Source organism: Lepidothrix coronata, unplaced genomic scaffold (assembly GCF_001604755.1).
Source record: "Lepidothrix coronata isolate B3197 unplaced genomic scaffold, Lepidothrix_coronata-1.0 Scaffold39, whole genome shotgun sequence".
In the NCBI taxonomy this organism is placed as follows: domain Eukaryota; kingdom Metazoa; phylum Chordata; class Aves; order Passeriformes; family Pipridae; genus Lepidothrix; species Lepidothrix coronata.
In genome coordinates, this window is record NW_016690219.1 from 789,453 (window position 1) to 808,754 (window position 19,302).

Sequence of the window (19,302 nt, forward strand, 5' to 3'; positions counted from 1 at the left end):
AAATCAGGTACCACTAATGCTAAATTACCCCATCTGAATAAGAGAGGTGTATTTATTTTAAATTTCTTCAATATTTTCTGATAGTCTTATTTAATGTTAATGTGATTATAATTCAATATTGTAAAGATCTGTAGTTTGCATTGATATTCTGCTATGCTGCTTTTCATATTGTGATTTAAATTTATTTCTAAATTATTGTCAGTGTTGGTCACTACGACCAAATTGAAAAAGCAACACCAATCTTCAGTGACTAGGGAAAGAAGAAGGATTCCTTTTGGGGGACTTCAGGAGTCTGGGAAATGCTGGCTGGTGACAGCATGCTGCCAGAACTGACTGTCCCAAGAATTTAAAAATATTGTGCATGTTGATTGCCTAAGTCAGAATGCGTTGCATACGGTGCAGGGCAACTCTGCCTTAGACACTAAGTTAGCAGAAGAATTTCCAAATGCTTGTGGTTCAGCTCAAGTGTTTGTGAGTTGATTGTAGTTGCTTTGAATAAACATAACAAATCCTAACCATCTGTGCACGGCTGTGCAATGCACACATGGACACACACCCGCACGCACTCCTAAAGACTCACACACACACACGTATTAATGTCTGCAGCGTGTGTGCCTGTGCATGTGTGCATGGGTGTGCATTCCCTGGGTGCTTTGAAAAGGATCGGTTTCCCAAAGCTGAAAACAATTACCAATCAAATCATCTGGGAGGAAAAATTTAATCAGAAAAATGTGAATGGTAATTAAAAACTGTTTACTTCAAGCCCTAAATGGAGTAATCCCACAACTGAAAAGCTTGTTTAAAAGAACCAAAATACTTACCAATGAAAGCAGCAGTAACTATACCTATATCTGTAACAGGTGTAGCAAGAAAACAATTCATAATGTGGATTTGGTTGACTTTTTTTTTGTGTTGGAAGCTGTGAAAATCTGACACTGTAAAGAGGAAATCTGGCTGTTAGTGTTAAGGACAATATGAAGAAAGCACTTTTGGGGGAACAAAAATAAAATGAACAGGGTTATTGACCACTTTTAGAACAGTAAATAACAATACGTAAAAAGAGAAATATGTTTAGCAACTATTTTTATTATTAATTGAATGAAAAAGGTAGATAATAAATGATATAAAATATTTTTGTCTAATAGTAATCAATGTTCTTAAATAACAATCAGTGTTAGATCCAGATTTTTTTCATTTGAGAGTTTAAAAATAGCTGCCCAGGGAAGATTTTAGAATCCACAGCATTCTCTTTCAGTTAGTATGTCAAGATTTTGGAAATGTCAGACTGTTGGAAGAAAGATAGTGCCAAGACTGAACACAAAAGGAATAAATATAATGATGCTAGTGATTACAGGGTTGTCAGGGGGGTGCTGATTTTAGACAAAAGTGTGGAATTTGTATTAGTCAACCTGATGCATAATAAATTTGAAGAATTTAATTAAAGGCCAATGACGTTTGCTTATGAAAATAGATTTCAAAATACTCCGGCATAGCAATAACATTACAGCAACATATTACACTGATGGTAAGAGAAAAAGGTCAGTGTTATATATTTTAATTTTTGTTGATGTTCTTTCATTAAGATGGAGAGGACATGGAATCAGCATAACATTAAACAGAAGTAATCTGCCTAAGCAACAGATCCCCAAAAATGATTTTAATCAGGTGAAAAAGAAGGTAATTTCTTTAAAAAGGATGAAAAATTATGGATGATAAACAGCTGCAAGCAGACTCTTAATGTGGACTAATTCATCAATAGCTCCTCATATTTGGTGCAAAGCACCCTGGGACTTTAGTTTGATGTCCACAGTGCAAAGATATATGAAGAACAATGAGATGGAGTCAGAGAAGAATACCAAGAGGTTGTTCAGAAAAGCACCAAATCAGCTTCTGAAGAACTCACCTGAAACTAAACCTAATAAGCTGGGTTTTAACCATTTGTAGTAAATACTCACATGCAAAAAATAAATGCTGCAGAATACTTTAAAATCAAGGGATCCTAGATTTCATCACATACTTTATGCAGATATAAATTCTTCTGCCTCTGAAATATCAAAAGACAAGCTTGAAGTATATTTCCAGAATAATTCTAAATGAATAGCAGTTTATATATCCAGTACTCAATACTTCAGTATTTAATGATTATTTTATTTTATACATTTTCTAAAGGACTAAACTTGTCTGTTTGAGTCACAGAGCCTGAGCCCAAGACCATATAAGAGCCGAAGTAAATAACAGAAGCAGTGATAATGACTGAGGTTTGCATCTCAGCATCAGTTATGGATTTTCGTGGATTGAAATATCTTCTAGGTATGTAACAAAAGGGTAACTGCTTGGGTCACAATGTGAGTTCCTGAAAGAAAGAGGGTGCTCCTTCCAGAAGGAAAGGGCAGATGGTGCCTTATGTACCAGTAAAAACTGCTGCAAGGGTTTTTTATGAAGAGGTCTACACAACAATGAATCAAACGTGCATATTGGGCTGTGAAATGTAAGACAGCAGGAGAGGAAATGGACTGTAACAATTATTCTTGCACAAATGTTTAAGTGGAATCCCTCTCTCCTCACTGAAGTTGTTAAGCAATATCAGCCCCCTGCGCTGTGGAGGCTGTGGAGCCCTGTTGTATTGTTATCCAAGGTCACTCCTGTAGATCATCTCCTTGTGACAGAGTCATATGTACTGTCTGGGACTTGCAGAAATCTTGGAGCACCCCGGTAGGATAAAAGATTCTTGTATTCCCTGTAATGTGTTTCTCTTTCAGTTGTGAGGACACATATGGACATGGTTGGGAAGGGCCTTATTATTTCATACAGTTGTATGTGCCTCAAACTACAGAGATACCCTGAAATGGGAGACAAACATCTACTACTGCAGTAGAAGAGTAACAGCCTGTATATTCATTTCAAGACACCCAGTGAAATGGCAGTTTATATTTGCACATGGTGCAAATTTGGAAAGAACATTGTTTCCAGCAAGCTGTACTTTTATAAATTGCACAATACAGCAAAATGTATGGTAGAAGAAACATCCCAGACCTAAAAAGAAGGAGATAATAAAATTATTTTTTCCTTAAGTTCCAAGAGATTTTTGAAATTAGATAATTAGAGGAAATATTTTTTCAATTGAATTACATGAAAATGCTGAAGTACTACATTCCATAAGTTGACAATGCATTGACTGTTACATTTTCTGCAAAGGAAAAGCTCCTAAACTGGATTCAAGGTTTTATCAAATAACTTTGTCTATTAATTGTTATTAAATAGTGTATAAGTCAGGCAAGATAAAAATGAAGGTAATGGAAAGATACTTTTGATGGCAAGGAACTTGCATTTCTTTCAAATTGAGGACAAATATGTATGTTTAAATTTTAGGAATTGGAGTGCTCTGAACTTGTAACGTGTTGGTGTTTATAACATGATTCTTAGAATGAAATCTTTATTATCACAGAATTTTCTACATCCTTTTCTGATCATAAGTGTAGCTCACCTAGAAAGATATCACAGAAAAACAGAAACAATGGAAAGAACTTTGATTCAGTAGTATGTAGTATCTACTGTCTGACTTCACAACTTGATTTCAGCAAAGAGTGAGTTTGTTGCAATTCAGCTACTTCCTTTGGGAAACAAACGTTTACTTTTCAGGATTTCGTCAGAATTCCAGAAGGACTGAAAAGCAAGGCAAAGGCTCCATGTACATTGTTCAGACAAGAAATGCTGTTCACAGACATCCAGCGCACGTGCATCCTTTTGATGTGAAATGGTCTAGTACTCCATCTTCAAATGCTCATTGTAGAAATGGGAATTTTCTTACATAAATAGTATTGGACAGGTTTTAGAAACCTACAGCATAGTATTTCTCCTAATGCTGCAAATTGGAGTGATTGTATTTCTACATGTAGAGTTCTATAAACTTAAAGAGAAAAAAAAAGTGCTACTTTATTAAGTTAATTTTTTAAAAGTTCAAATGTTATATCTGAGAGCACTTAAGAAATATGTGCATGGTACATAAAGGAAAGTGGGATTTCTCTTTTGTTTCCCTTAAGAGAAAATGTTGTTTCTTATTTGACTCTAAACAGATTTGTTGGGGACAAAGTGTATGTGCATGAGTGAGAAAATAATGCCAGTCAGCTGGATATGATGATTCTACGAGAAAATAATTTGCTGGAGAATCTGGGGCATTTCTTCAAGGTCTTGTATTCAGAAAAAATATTTCACCATTAAGTGAGAAATAATATAAGCATCCAACTCCCTCAGATGATGCTGAGCAAGCAACCAATAAACAAAAACAAGTACAAATCATTCCCATGAAGACCAGACCCGAATAAGCCTTTCTTTGGAATCTTTCTGAATGGTTTCTCTGGTGCCCAGTAATGTCACTGTGCAGACTCAGCAGCTTTTCTGACTGTAGGGGTGATAACCTTCGGTCTTCTCTTAATCCAGTTGTTTATTTTCCAAATTACTTAGGAGCTTGCTATGTACAAATTTTCTGTTCCACCAACAAATATGGTTGAATTTGGTAAACAAGCTCAAATTTATTGGCAAGCTGGGAAATACAGAATCACAGAATGGTTTGGGTTGAAAGTGACGTTAAAGATCATTCAGTTCCAGTCCTCCTGCCATGGGCAGGGACAACTTCCCCTAGACCACATTGCTCAAAGCACCATCCAACCTGACCTTGAACACTTCCAGGAGTGGGGAATCTACAGATTATCTGGGCAACATATTCCAGTGCCTCACCACCCTCACAGTAAAGAATTATTTAGTAATATCTAATATGACAAAATAACATGACTGTGGGCCAAATAAAACCTTTGCCTGCACTCACATTCCCAATCCCAAGCAGGACTGGCTCCCCTTAAAGTTTGAAATACCAGAAATTCCTCGGAATTTGTTATAATGCTGCCATTTTCAAGTCCAACGCATGTGCAATTGTGATATTGGTGGTGGTAGTTCCACCAACAGACACCTTTTTGTCTTACCCGAATTCCAGACTTTCTCTGGAGCTGATGCTTGGAGGGATGGGGAGCATGTGGAGGACTACTTCCTTCAGATTCTTATCTCTACCTCTAATCCCCACACCTTAAATCTATCAGGGTATGTATAGCCTGGGCTGCCCCAGCCAGGCTGCAATCACAATGTGTGCAGTTGCTCCAAGTTCTAAGAGTCTGCTGCAGGTGATAAAGCACAGACAGCTATTGGATGTTTACAGCTTTTGAAAGGAAAGATGAGTTAGAATCTCATTTGGTGTAGGTTTTTCCACTGAACATAGCTATTAACTGATTTTCAAATGCCTTTGGTATTTGTTAGTTTTCAGTTTTCCCAATGGCATTGTGAAGATTAGATAGACTGGAAGTACCATCAATTTGTGGATCTTGTACGTTCACTATACTGATGAAGTTTAAAAGTGCAACTACTTCAGATTCCAACTGTGTCATTGCCATCAGTTACTCTAGTCCTTAAAATGCTTACTTGTACTTAACAATAAGCAGCAAAAAACTTCATGGAGGATGATGACTTTTCATTTCTTTAACACAAGAAGTGGCATGGAATCCTATTTTTTTGTTTGCATTTTTTTTCCAAGGTCAGTTAGTTAATTTTTCAATTGTAAAATCATTTGTGTCTGTGATAGTTTCAGTCTAGGCCTTCCTGGAGACCAACCTGTAACCAGGAAGGAACTAGGAAAGTGACCAAGGAAGTATTCCATGCTATTCCTTTACGTAAACGGAGGTATGAACAAAGCCGGTCAGAGAGACCTCTCTCCCTCTTCTTCCAGCAAGGTTTGGGAATGGTAGGTCCCTGTCTCGGCCTTGCTTATCTGGAGCTGAGGCCTGCAGCGGCTGCTGTTGTCTGTCACGTGTGAGGGGAGAGTGCTGGGCCGTGTCCAACCGTCCTGCTTTTCTCAAGGGAAGTGGTGAGAATTTGCTAGTTCTTTATTTTGTTAGTTACCGGGGTTTTCGATTGTGCATACCTGTTTTGTTTTTGTCCGGTTTTGTCCCTTTTTGTCCTTTTTCCCATTTTCCCTTCCCCTCTTTCCCTTTTGGGAGCGATTTGGGATTCTTATGTTCATATGTACATAGCACCTTAATTGTATATCTGTAATATATGTAAAATATATATATATTATATAGCTTTTGCTATTCTGTTTTTTTTCTTCTCTCTCTTTTGCGAGCTTTTCTTCTGTAGTCTATGGGGTTTGGTGGGAAGCCAATGACAACTGGCTACAGCCTCTCCCAGACCAAGACTAATGCTGGCAGTGTTTTCAAGCAGCTCTGCTACTGGTATCTCCACAAGGGATTCCTTTAACAGTAGAGACAAAAAGTACAGGTGAATATCACAGAATCAGGGGCTTGCTTTGACAGAAACCTTGAACCACATCTTGTTCCTCAATACCAATAAGTTTGTTGTTCATTCCCAGCTTTCCTATAAGAAAATTTATGACTAAGGCAAGATCAACAAGTTGAGAGCAACTTGTATTCATGATTGCAAGTTGTATTTTTTCCTTACCTTACGTTATTGCATTTTTGTCCCATGGGGATTTCTGGTGGATAAACATGGCTAAAGAAAATTCACAAATTTTACTTAATGTTTCACAAATTATTTTTCCTATAACCTACATATTCCATTAAAATGGTCTCAATGTTGCAGCTTTTAACCATGTTTGCTTTTTTAAAATAAGTTAAATATTCATGAAGATTTTAAAATTAAATAACTTCAGATTTTTCTTTGAGAAAATTTTTTCGTTTTTATCATTGCCACTAATATTAGTATTCCGAATAGATATTGTAAGAACTAGAATAGACTGAAATAGTCTGAAATTTTAAAAATGAAAAGAGTTCATAATTATATTTATTGGTGCACTGAGTTCTAGATGACAAGGGGAATTATTTAGTCTGAACATTTTCCCCAATGAATATGAAAATAAAATAAAAATAGACTCCTCCATTTGTTAGAAATTACCTTATAAGAATTGATGCTGTAATTACAAGCCTTGTGTAACCCTGTGTGCCAGTTATCTTACTGAGCCGAGCATATTTAACAGATGAAGTTGAAGAAGTCAAGCAAACATTTTGCAAAACAAGTCAAAGATCTTCTGAACTGAGCCATGGCAAAGTCCTGTCCTTCGGGAGAGGGGGAGCTTGTTGTAAGTATACAGTGTAAATGTTCCTGAGTAATTTCCTTTCTGACTTCCATAAATCACAGAGTACTTTAATTGCGAATGCATTACCAGCAGACCATGGCCTAAACAGGATTATGGATTTGCATTTGTTCATAAGATTAGCCCACGTTTTTGTAGTTTACTTAAGATCCTTTCAAATGTTTTTCTCTTATCTATAAACTACTGATTGCGTTTCAGGCTGCTTAATTATTAATCTCTATTAAACAAACATAGTAATTAAATATTACTTGATATAAAACATACTTTTGTTAAACTCTGAGTTCATTTTCTGGCTAAATGAAATGAGAAGTAGGAGAGGAAAAGACAAATATTGAACTTTTCTCATTTAAATTTCACTTTTTCCAAGTTCATAAAATAGTTGTAAAAATGAATTCATTTTGCAAACTTCTGATATTTTACAAAGATGTTTCCATCCAATATACAATCAGTCTGCAAGTTCTAGAAATGTTTTTTAAAACCTAGTTTGAAATAGGATGATTAGTTCAGATTGCTCGAGTCAGTCATATGGTGTTCATTCTGTTAATTAAGTTATTCTTAATGAATTCTGAATCTAATCCATTTAGTTAGAGGGTTTCAAAAACCAATGTTTGTTTTTCAGGAGTCTTTACAATACAGGAAAGTAGAATAACCCACTCTTCACAGCCATGGTACATAGAACAAGATGTAACCAGTTTAACTTACAAAGAGGGACAATTTTGTTATATATTAGGAAAAAATTCCCACAGTTGAGGAACAGAATAAATTTTCAGAAGAGGTTGTAGAGTCCCGGTCAATGGAGGATTTAAAACCAGAAATGCACATGCCTGTAATGGTGAATATGTGGACCTTGTGTGGGCATGTGGATATATTAAATGTGTTAGTAATATAATCTATGACCCTTTTTAATGTTATTCTGTGATTTTATATCCTTTTCCTAAGGCACCTGCAGATTCGCCGTAGGACACTTAGTGGTGTGGCATGGAAAGAGGTACGTACAGAAGGACGTGCTGCTTCCAAAGCAGTGTGGAAAAGGAGAGTAATAAATGACAGTGAGTAGGAACTCACAGTATATATAACAGATATTGCTTGTATCACTTAACATACCACTGGCAAATGAGTAGAATTTAGTGATGGAAAGGTTATAAAAACTAGACTAGAAAAACTCACCCAGGCCAGCACAATAAGGAAGGGACACATTCTTGACTGTTCCTTCATCTACAGTGGAAAAGAACAATCCACCTGCAAAAGCGAGTCCAGAGAAAGGCAGGCAGTACGTCCTTTTCCAGAAGAAAACTCACCAAATGGTGATGAGAAAATTAAATTTTCTGTCAAGGCAGAACATGTGATAATACAGTTGAATGGAAGTGTGGTGGTCTGTGTGGAACAGGGAACTGGTATCATCCTTTGTGTACTCCAGCAGCCATTCATCATGAGATAATAATTAGAATTTTGAGATGATTAGGCTAGCTGAAAGCTTGCCTTTGCACAGATTGTTTTGCTGTTGTTTATATTTCCTGTACTTGTATATTTTATGGCTTGGATAAGTAAACAATAAAATCTGCCTTAACTCTATTTTATAACTTCTAGTAATAAATAATATTTTGGACATATTTTGGGATCCTGCTGGGTTACAAATTAGCCTGCCTGCTACTCTTCTATATCAGTACTAATGCCATCTACTTTCCATAGAGCAGTGCCAGAAGTTCTTGGAGGTCATCTGCTCTGCTGCTAACTCATTTTGGTTCCTGTCTTGTGTTGAAAGCTGGTGAAGATGTTGTATTTCAAGACAGGAGTATGCCTTGAAGAAGATATTTCTGGCAACATTATCTACAAGCTAATCAACAAAAATCAAGTGCCTGCTACTAAATTTGCAGGGTCTGCAGGATTTTTTCCCTCTAAATATCCTGGCTCGAAGTTTTAATGTAACTGCTTATTAGTCAAAACAATGAGAGGAGCTTTAAGGAACTGGAGGCAATGCACAGAGGGCCCTGTTAGCACACTGACAGTTAAGTGAAGCCATGTGAAAGGGGAACATTTAAAAGACTGTACAGGACTCACACACCAAAATGAAGTTGCCATGGATACGGGTGTTATGTATACATATCCATCTTTATCGAAAAACACTGTAGAGGCTGAACTTAATCTAAGTATAAGGCTTGGGTAAGAGAAAGGTTGTTGTGCAGAGCAGTGAGGATGGAAGTAAAACAATCTCTTCTTTGGTGAGAGGTATTGATGGACTAGAAACAAAAGCAAAACAATAAAGCAGTTGAGCCAAGATCATGCACACAACAGAACACCTTCACCACAGAACCTGAATGTGTACAATAAAATACCCCACAATGACAAAAGTCACAGGGGAAAATAGAAAAGGGTGTTTCGTTGGTTCATTGAAATTAGGGTTAAAAATTCTAGTAGCTTCACTGGAGCCATATGTTTTATTCTTTTTTTTTGTAAATACTTTTAATCACCTGATTAATGCCAGAATTTCTGACAAATGCATGTGGCCAGAGAATATCTTTTACTGAGCAATTTTCTTCCCTTCTTTTTTTTTTCTAATTTCTTTTTCATAAACATAATTGCCATTGAAATAGGTGGTTATAGAGCTGTCCTTGTCTGCTGATAGGATCACAGAGGAGCTGAGGAGGTAGCCCCTACTGGCAGGAGGTGCCAGTTTCCAGAAGAACATTTTTTGCTCTGTAAATAGTTAGAAGGTACATCTCCTACCACAGGCCAGAGCTTTTGGTATTTCTTCAAAGAAGGGCTAAGAATAGATCCTTATATACATGACCAACAAAGTTTTGCATAGAAATTTCAAACTACAAAAAGTGTTGTAGAGTTTCAAAGCCATCAGTCACCGAAAAAAGTTCCGGTGATAAGTGCATTTGAAATGTCTGGGACATGAAGAGCTGTTACAGTTATGGGTTGTTTAAGAAACCTCATGGTAATGTTTTGGGCTTACAGTCTCTGCCAAGCACAGTCATGTGGCATCTACTGGATTTCAGGAGGACATGAAAATCTACTTGTTTGGTCCATTTGGCCATCCCCTTCTCTTCTGGTGAAATATTCATGCAAAACACTTTATGAGTTTCCACATTCTTCTCTCTTCCACTAGACTCACCACAAGGCCACACATACTGAAATGGCCAAAGAAGAGCATTGCAGCTGTTTCCTTACTGCATACAGAATGTTTTTGCAGGTATTGACCCTGTGCTGAGTTGAGAAATGTGTCTAGACCAGGTTCATCAATTTGGAGCAACCGTTTAGGAGGCCATTGCTCCCAAAGATACCTCCAGGTCTCAGGGACGTGACACTCCCAGGGAACCTCAGCGGACTCCAGCAGTCTCTCCTGCTCAACTTGCTGAGTGAAAATGAGTGAACAGAGGTAGTGGAAACCAGGTCAGTGCCTCACATGTCATTTGGTGGTCTTTCAGTTGTTGATTGCTTTCTCCATTGTAAGGTCTTTTGATTTTAATCGGATCATTGTGTGCACATATGGATATTCCTGGTGGCCTAACCAGTGAACATAATTAAAAGAAATGATTGCCTTTCACTTTAAGCAAACATCTGGTTTTACTTGAAACAAGATGACTTAGCTGTTTCAGAAACATTCTTGTAACCCTGGATTCACATTTTCATCTTAAAATATATATTTTCTCTGTTCAAGCAGCATGTTAATGTAAACACTATATATAACTGACAACCAAAATTTTCAGAAGTATTTGGTGCTCTGAGCATTAGTGAAACCACAAGAATTATTACATTTTTGATTTGATCTCTGTAAATCTGTTTCAACAGTCACTCTGATTTAAACAATTATTCTGATTTATATTCCAAGAACTATAATTTGCAGAAAATGTAACCATGTGAAAACATGTTTTTGTATAGTATATCTTGGCAACCTTGTTTTGTTGTGATGTCATTGCCTTAGGTTTCATGGAAATACTGAGGGAATAAAAGGAAAACAAGACCCTTTCTTTGAAGTATATTCGCATATCCCCGCTCTCCACCACTAAAAATATTTTAATGTCTTTTTTTCCATAATGACACTGAATTTTCTGCTATTGCTTGACTGACAAGATGGTCAGAAACATACTAAAGGCTCTCATGAAGGGAATTTAATTGAGAGGGAAGGATTTGTCACCTTTCACTTCTCCCTATCAGGTAGGAATCATCATTTGTATAATGAGCTATTTTGAGATCCTGGGTTTCTTTGCTTTCATGTTGTTACAATGATAGATTCTAAACAGTTAAACACAGGCATGTATGCAAGGTACACAGAACAGAGAAAATGAAATTTCAGACCATTTATCAACTGCAGAGGTAACATTGGAGCTTTATCATTAAAAGTCTATCTAATCTGGTTTATTGTAACATCTGAGAGAAGATGACTGTGCTTTATTAAACCAATAGCTCTCATTCACTTCATCACATCTGCTCTTTCTAAAAAAAATAAAATAAAATAAATACAAAGTTATTAAGAGTAGCCCTTCATTATAAAAAGCATAAGTTACAGCTACATACAATAGAATGAAAAATGGCAAAAGAAAATGCCTTCATATGGAAACAATCCATCTGGATACACCTATATATGCTATATGGGGATTTCCAGTACTATTAAAAAGGTTATCCCTAGTACAAGATATTAAAAATATGCCTTGTATGATTTAGGGGTTTTAAACATCTCCGGTGTTTTTACTGAAAGAAAAGGAAAAGAGAGAATGGGGAAAAAGGAAAGCATCACATTCAGAGACATTCCTAACTGGCTTCACATTTTTCTTTTTCCAGCACCAACAAGAAAATGCATGAGACACAAGCTCATGCATGTCAGATGTGATCATATGCTAAAACAAATGACACCACTTGCTAATTTCATTTCCCCAGCACGTGCCTTTGTGCCTGTGTCTGGCTGTTAGGAGTCTGGGATGTTTGGAAACTGCAGATTTTTCTTATCTACTTAGCTGCACAATGAACTACAAGGAATTTTTCTATTGGGGCTGATTGTGCACTAAATCACCTTATTGTTAATCCTGAGCAATGTAGTTGATTTCGATGTATCTCTTACCTGATTAAGAGAATAGCTGGAGAACTGAGCTACCGTTACTGACCCTGTAAATATCATCAGCCACCGTACTCAGCTACTGTGAGTTGTCCCTTTTGCCACTCTCTACCAGGCAAGGGACTAGACAAGTGATGTATCCTTTGACTAATACTGAGTCTTCATAGGATCAGATGGTCAGTAGGTATTTTTAAAATGCAATTTTCAAGGAGTTAAAAGCCACAAATAATTTCTGTTTGCTATTAAATTAAATTTATTATTTAGTCTACCTTTACATATCTACTTTTCAATATATTATTATCAAAAAATCCCTTTTATATTGTGAATTGGCAACTATTTCAACTCCACCTTCAAAAGTAAATGAGCAAAATGAACATTGGACATGACCTCAGCACTAGTCATATACTATATTCTAACTACTGAAGGCAATGTTCTATAAATCTCTACAGCTATATCCATAGATTTGAGTAATATACCATATTTCCTTCAAAATGCCAATCATGGACTATGTCTCTAGTAAATTTGGTACTTGGTACAATAAATAAAATTAATGTTCATGTATTAAGAAGAGTCACTGTAAATCATCGCTCCCTCTTTAAGGACTATTGCTTTAGCAGTCAGTGTAGGAAATGAAGTAGTTTTGGGGAGTAGGAAACAGTAAGAGTTGTAGAGTACATTTGAAACTTGAGTTTAAGCTGATCTCAGCCTACCTCCACGTTAGTCATTTCAAGGTCTGCTGCAGGTGGTCTCCACACAGAAGCTCAAAAGAGGCCATTTGTGCCAAAGTGTGGAGCTAGGAGGGGTAAGTGATGGAGCATTCACAGGGAACAATAGAGCTTTCATACTATGGAGTGGAGAACCAAGCTGAGCAACTTGGAAAAATGTTAGTGAGTAGAAGACAAAAAAGAAGCAAGTAATTTAAAAAAGCATGTAAGAAAAGGAAGCACAGACTTTGTCTCTAGACAAACATGGAAACAGTTCCAGAAGAGATACTGATAAATTGCTTATTTTCTGCTGAAATATTCTTCATAAAATAAGTAGAGTCTAATCCCAGCTGAAACAGCACTGTCAGCATTGACATTTTTTCCCAGTTCTACTTCAGTTGAAATTTATTATTCATTTTAATTGTTATTGCACTCCTGAAGTTTCTCCTTTTTCCTAGTCCCATCACTTTCTCTAAAGTTGGCTTTCCACCCTGCTGGAACTTAAAACTGAGGGTTAAGTCTTGGCGCTGCTGAAGTTAATATAAGTTTAGCCTCTGCAATGAGGTCTGGATTTTACATAGATGTTTAGGAAGTTCTGCAGGAGCATTCATGCCTTTACTCAGGCTTTTTTCAGTTAGGTATTAGAGTCTCTTTCTCCCCACTGATCTACAAGGAGCCCAGTTTATTATTTGACATTAGGGACTTACTTTGCATTCCAAAGTGTCATTGATATTATCTCATTCTGAATTTCAACAGTTAAGTGAAAGAGAAGTTATGAACTGAATGTCCTTCAAGTTTTGTGTAAACCTGGGATAGAGGAGGTAGCAATCTCCTCTAGACATGACAAACATGGGGTGAAGGCAACCCATGAAGATAGGTTGTGAGATTTGGGGCTGTTCAGCCTGGAGAAGAGAAGGCTCAGGGGTGAACTTACAGCACCTTCCAGTACCTGAAAGGTACTGGTACCTGAAAGGTACAAGAGAGCTGAAGAGGGACCTTTGACAAGGGCCTTAGTGATAGGACAAAGGGGAATAGCTTTAAACTAACAGAGGGGAGGTTTAGATTAGATGATATGAATAAATTCTTTACTGTGAGGGTGGTAAGGCTCAGGCATAGGTTGCCCAGAGAAGCTGTGGATGCCCCATCCCTAGAAGTGTTCAAGGCCAGGCTGGATGGGGCTTTGAGTAACCTGGTCTAGTGAAAGGGGAGTTGGAACTGAATGATCTTTAAGGGTCCTTACAACCCAAACCACTCCGTGATTCTAAGTAGTGCAGAAAAAGTGTAAATAATGTTGTGGTGGCAAACATCAATTTTCCTGACTTGTGAGAGCTAAGGTCACTGAAAATTATGGATATCCTACTAGGGGATATCTTTAACTATTGTCTTTGTTGTGTTTCCCCAAAGAAGACCACGTCTAGTTGTCCTGGACTGTGGGTTTGTATGAGAATAATAGAAGCAAACAGAGTCAGGAGATCCCATTTCGCGTAGGAGAAATGTGAACTCAGAAAATTGCCCACTTTCAAACTGTGCTTGAAGATAATGGTTGTGGCTTTGCCAACTTAATTTCTTTGGGTAGTTTGGTGTTCTTCTGCTCTGTGGTTAAGCTAGGAGTCATACTGTAGCTCACAGTAGAAAAAGGGATCACAATTTATAACTCATCTTTTATGGATAAAAGCTACGTACTATATCCCCTTAGTGCAGCAGACTAGATTTTGTTGCACAGATATGGCTTCAGCAGAGCAAAACAAATTCAGCAAACAGTTGATCATTACTTTAGTGGTGTTACTGATGGAGTGGAAGACAGCCACGTGCTTAGATTTTTGCTGAATTAGGGTCTAATTCTACTGCTTTCTTCTCAGAATGTATTTAAAACAAATTTGGAACTAAGCAGTGGAAAAAAGAGCTTGAACATCTCATACCTGGTATTCCATATGACAATCTTAATGAATTTTCCTGTAGAAGTAGTCTGTGTCTGACTTTGCTTTTGAGTTCGGTCACTGATACAAGTAGCACTCGTAGTGTCATTTCCAGGTGACAGATTGACAGTGGTACGAGTTGACTGTGTAAGAGCAACAGTTCAACTACGTGAATGAAAGACTGGCAGTGTCATTCAGCTGTTGTTGATGGAGGCTTATTGCTGCTTTAATAGAGGAACTGTCTTCACAAAACTTGAAGTCCAATAATGAGAAAAATCCTACAATATTTATAAGTCTCAGAAACACTGCTTTTGGCCTCTTCAAGTGCTATTACCTCTACAGTATCTTATTGAGAAGTGATCAGAAAGCATTTGTATGTTGTCAGCTCTGTATAGGATACATAACCAATTTTTTTACAGGGCAAAAGGGTCCTAGTTGAGAGACTCAGAGTATCTCGACACAAGTTGAGTTTAAGATTTGCTGGTTTACTATTTCCCCACAGGAAATCAGGGAGTAGAGTCACATGAGGGAACTGACTGCATTACTGAGGTTGTGGACCCGAAAATTTTCATAACCTATTCTGTGTGTAAGATAAAATTCACTCTTTCACTGTTTGATTTTTAGGGCTTCTGAAATCAAACAGAGTGAAATTTGGCAGAGCTCATCATGGATCTGAAGTCTATTTCTACTAAATAAATTAGTGAATCGGTGACTAACATTAGAACTAAATCAGCATGAGATTACAATGCATGCAAATTGCTGCCACTGCAATGATATGTGCGATTAAAACAGGTATGCAGAGTATTTATAGGACTGATGGAAGCATTTGTGCCATTTATTGTGCGTTTAATGATCAAGTAGAGGGCAAAAGTAGCATCGTGCTCCGTGACATGACGTGAGAGGGGCTTTGACATTTTGCTACTACAACACACAAGTCTCAGGTTTGGAATGCTGCCCTGGCTGGAAGAATTGACATCCTCACCAGCTATAACATGGCCGATCTACACTGTCTCCTCTTCTCATTAAAGCCATATATACAGCAGACATATGCTTATACTGGCTTATTGCCCTCTCATGTAGGAAGGGGAGTGTGGAAGAGTGTTTTGAGACACACATATGCCTGTGTGCATGCCAGCCTACACGTATAATATTCCTTGCAGAGCAAAAATTACACCCTGTGTTCTTCACAAAGGTACCTATTAATGTAGAATGTCATTGAGCCATTTAACGCTATAAGGCAAGTAGAGGCTGAGAACATCACAACTGTTAAGAATACTAGGGCACCAGTGGAGAAGTGGTAGGAAAATGAGGAGAATATTTGGTTAAGGTCCACAGCAGGCAAGTCACAGCTCCCCCATATCCCTCTGCTTGCGTTGATGGGCACCAGTTGCGCTCACAGGTCTGCACACCAAATTCCCCTCCTGGGACAGGAACGATAATTTATTTGACAGCACCGTGTGGAAGCTGTGAGGTGGTTTCACTTTCCCCTTCCACAATCAGCCTTTTCCGTTTGTATGGGAAACAAACCACTTCTGTGAAAATTCCCCAAATCTCTGGGTGAGTCAGGCTAAGCTGGAGCACATTAGCATTTCTCCATCAGAGTTAACTGGAACCTAGACAGGCTAAAGGTCAAACGAAGCAAACAGTGATCTCAAACTCCCAGAACAAAAAAAGAGAAACAAGAGGACAGGTATACTGTCTGAAATATTACCAAGTTATTTAATAAACTAACTTAAATTTTAAATTTGGCAGCTTTGCTCAGTACTGTCCAAACATAAGAGTTTTGAAACATTACATTGGGTGAATCAGTCCCTTTTTTTCCTGATGATGTTTTAAACTCTTTCCCCTTGTGAGTGAACAGGTCTGCCACAGAGGCCTTCTGTTTAAGTATCCTGAAAGATATTGCATATATCCTTCTGGTTCGCTCCTTCAAGACCTGAAGAGACTACTGTGACCACATTGTATAGTGTGTTACAAAGAACGCTATTAAAAATTACTGAAGTCAGGTCTGGATCAGTTGTGTCACCCACATGTGAGCTCAGGCATACTCTGAGAAGACCTTCAGTCTTGAATCAAAGGATGGAGGGTCTGTCCTAGAAAAGCTGTTTCAAACATAAGTTGTTCTGACCCTGTGAAATGTTTGTCTCACTTTTATTCTAAATGTTGGGGGAGATTTTTCAGGCTGGAAGAACATTTGCACTACAAGTCTTTATTTCTCAGGTGAAATTGAGCTTTTCTAAAGTGGACATATAATTTTGTGTCCCCTCCATTGTCCCTGAGATGTGCCAGTCATACACAGCCCTGCACACTCTTGTGCTAAATTATAAGCTGACGGTGTGCACAGAGACAATTGCAGCACTTAGGTTTTCTGTTGTCTGTTTTAACTTATTTTAAATGATGAATCAACCAGGATAACAATGAAGCCTGGAAACCAGTTCCTGGCTTCCAGAACTATTCTACTCAGTCCCAATTCCTGCAACTATGCATTTGCACATGTGCCTAATACACACATAAATCTATATGGTAGATATATATTTCCACATTCATTAATTTTCCTATACATATAATATATATATAAGTCCCTACATATAGTAAACTATATTTTACATAAAAAGGGCCTGGCTGATTCAGACCCTTCCAGTCTGGCAGAGGAGCATCATCTCTCAGACCAAATTAGGAAACATTTCTCACTCACCTACTTTTTTTGGCCTTTCTGCAGATACCATTATAACATGCGTGTTCAGAGCTCCAGGTTCCTCCTTGTGTTCAGGTTTTGGGTTGGGTGACTGCAGAAAATATGAAGTTAAAACACAAAGTTTAAACACCTTGGCTGAGTCTTATTCTCTTTGTTTTCCTTTCATTGTGTCATGGTCTGCTCCAGTTTTTCTGTCATCATCACCAGTGCACCAGGCAAAAGTAATGAAACAACAAAGATATTTCACAAAATGCAACAAATACCTCACCCTTTTGGATCTTTTTGGACCCCCCTTTGGACCCTACCAGTGTTGCCCTAAACTTTTGTTTTATAAGAATCAAGTCCCAAGAATCTGTTCAATTCTTAATTAATAAACTGTGACTTTAGTGTTACCTATTTGGATTTGATAAATTCAGATGAACTCAGAGGTAATAAACCTGATCAAAAAAAGTATTTTACAAGAACTGAAGCAAAATGAAGCCTTTTTACAGAGGATTATTCAAGAGAAACTTATGCTGACAAAAAATTAAAGTACAATGCAAAACTGGACTTTTTGAGATACATTAAATGGCTGCAAATTTTATATATTAATCCACAGAATATTCCATAAAACAATGGTGCCCTCTTTAATGAAATTTTATTAGAGAAACAGACCTGTCAGGGGAATACATTTTTATATCCAGTTAGGTTTTGCATTTAACAGATTCCCGCTTTGTATATTTTTCTGTGGTAGCTGCTAAGTAAAATATATATACTCTTGAATGTTTGCTTACTTCTGGAATGGGAAATTTCCACACAATTTAGTGATTTAAGAACTGATTCTAATCTAATAATAATATTAAAAAAAAAATTTTGGGAATGCTCAATGTCAGTCAGTTTGTTGAACAACAGCCTTTGTTCATTTAGGTCATCATGTAGTTTCCAGAGTCTTTCCAGAGTTTTCTAGGGGGCCTGAGCTGCACCCTGGAGCCACCCGTGTGCCAAATTGCTGATCTGACTGGTGCTTGGGCTTCATTAGACCTTCTGAAGAATTGCTCTGGGAATTTATCACTTTTCAGTGATTACTCAGTCATTCTTTCTCACTTTCTTTAGATGAATAATAAAGGAGCCTGATAATCAAGGTAGTCAAAGCCCAGGAAGAAGCACAGGAAGGCTCAGATAAATCATCATGTCACTATTCCTTGACAAGCTACAATACATGAGGTGCTCCCACTGACTGTGAACATACTGTTAGCACATGGATAGGGCAAGGTAATGCAGCATAGCTGTCAGGGACAGAGCATTTAAAGCTGAATTATATTTACAATAGTGCACACATGGGGAATTGCAGCAGCTCCATTGGTACCTTTTAACTTGTTGATTAGCTGTCACCATCAGGGATTTGGTCATCTCTCAGCTTCACAGTGCCCCACTAGCCATAGACACAGGTAGAAGATTTTAAAAAAGAAGATATTCCAAATCACAAGTCACTCACACAAATCCTATTCCTAATATCAATGATCATGAGAGAATGCAATAATCCTGAGGAGCAAGTTTGATTAGGAGTTTGCAAGCCAAAGAGCAAGCAAAAATCATTAGTTTCTTCCCAAGAGCAAACAAAGTTCATAAATTTCTTCCCAATTACAATAAATCAATACCAGCAGCTTAGACATTTTGTTTTACCAGTTATGCACAGAATAATTTAGATTGGAGGTCATCCCGTCCCATCGCCTGCCCAAAGCAGGGCTGAATCCAAAGCTAGAGCATATTGCCATAGAATCAGAGAATGGTTTGGTTTG

General features: G+C 37.5%; 1 long non-coding RNA gene across 1 annotated transcript; it reads left to right on the forward strand.

Annotated features, from left to right (window-relative positions):
* The first annotated feature begins 7,032 nt into the window (after window positions 1-7,032).
* LOC108496383 lies at window positions 7,033-15,563 on the forward strand. Its single transcript, XR_001874438.1, has 5 exons — window positions 7,033-7,138; window positions 8,093-8,141; window positions 10,350-10,549; window positions 11,231-11,314; window positions 15,454-15,563. It is a non-coding gene; the product is annotated as an uncharacterized LOC108496383 (long non-coding RNA).
* Window positions 15,564-19,302: the final 3,739 nt, after the last annotated feature.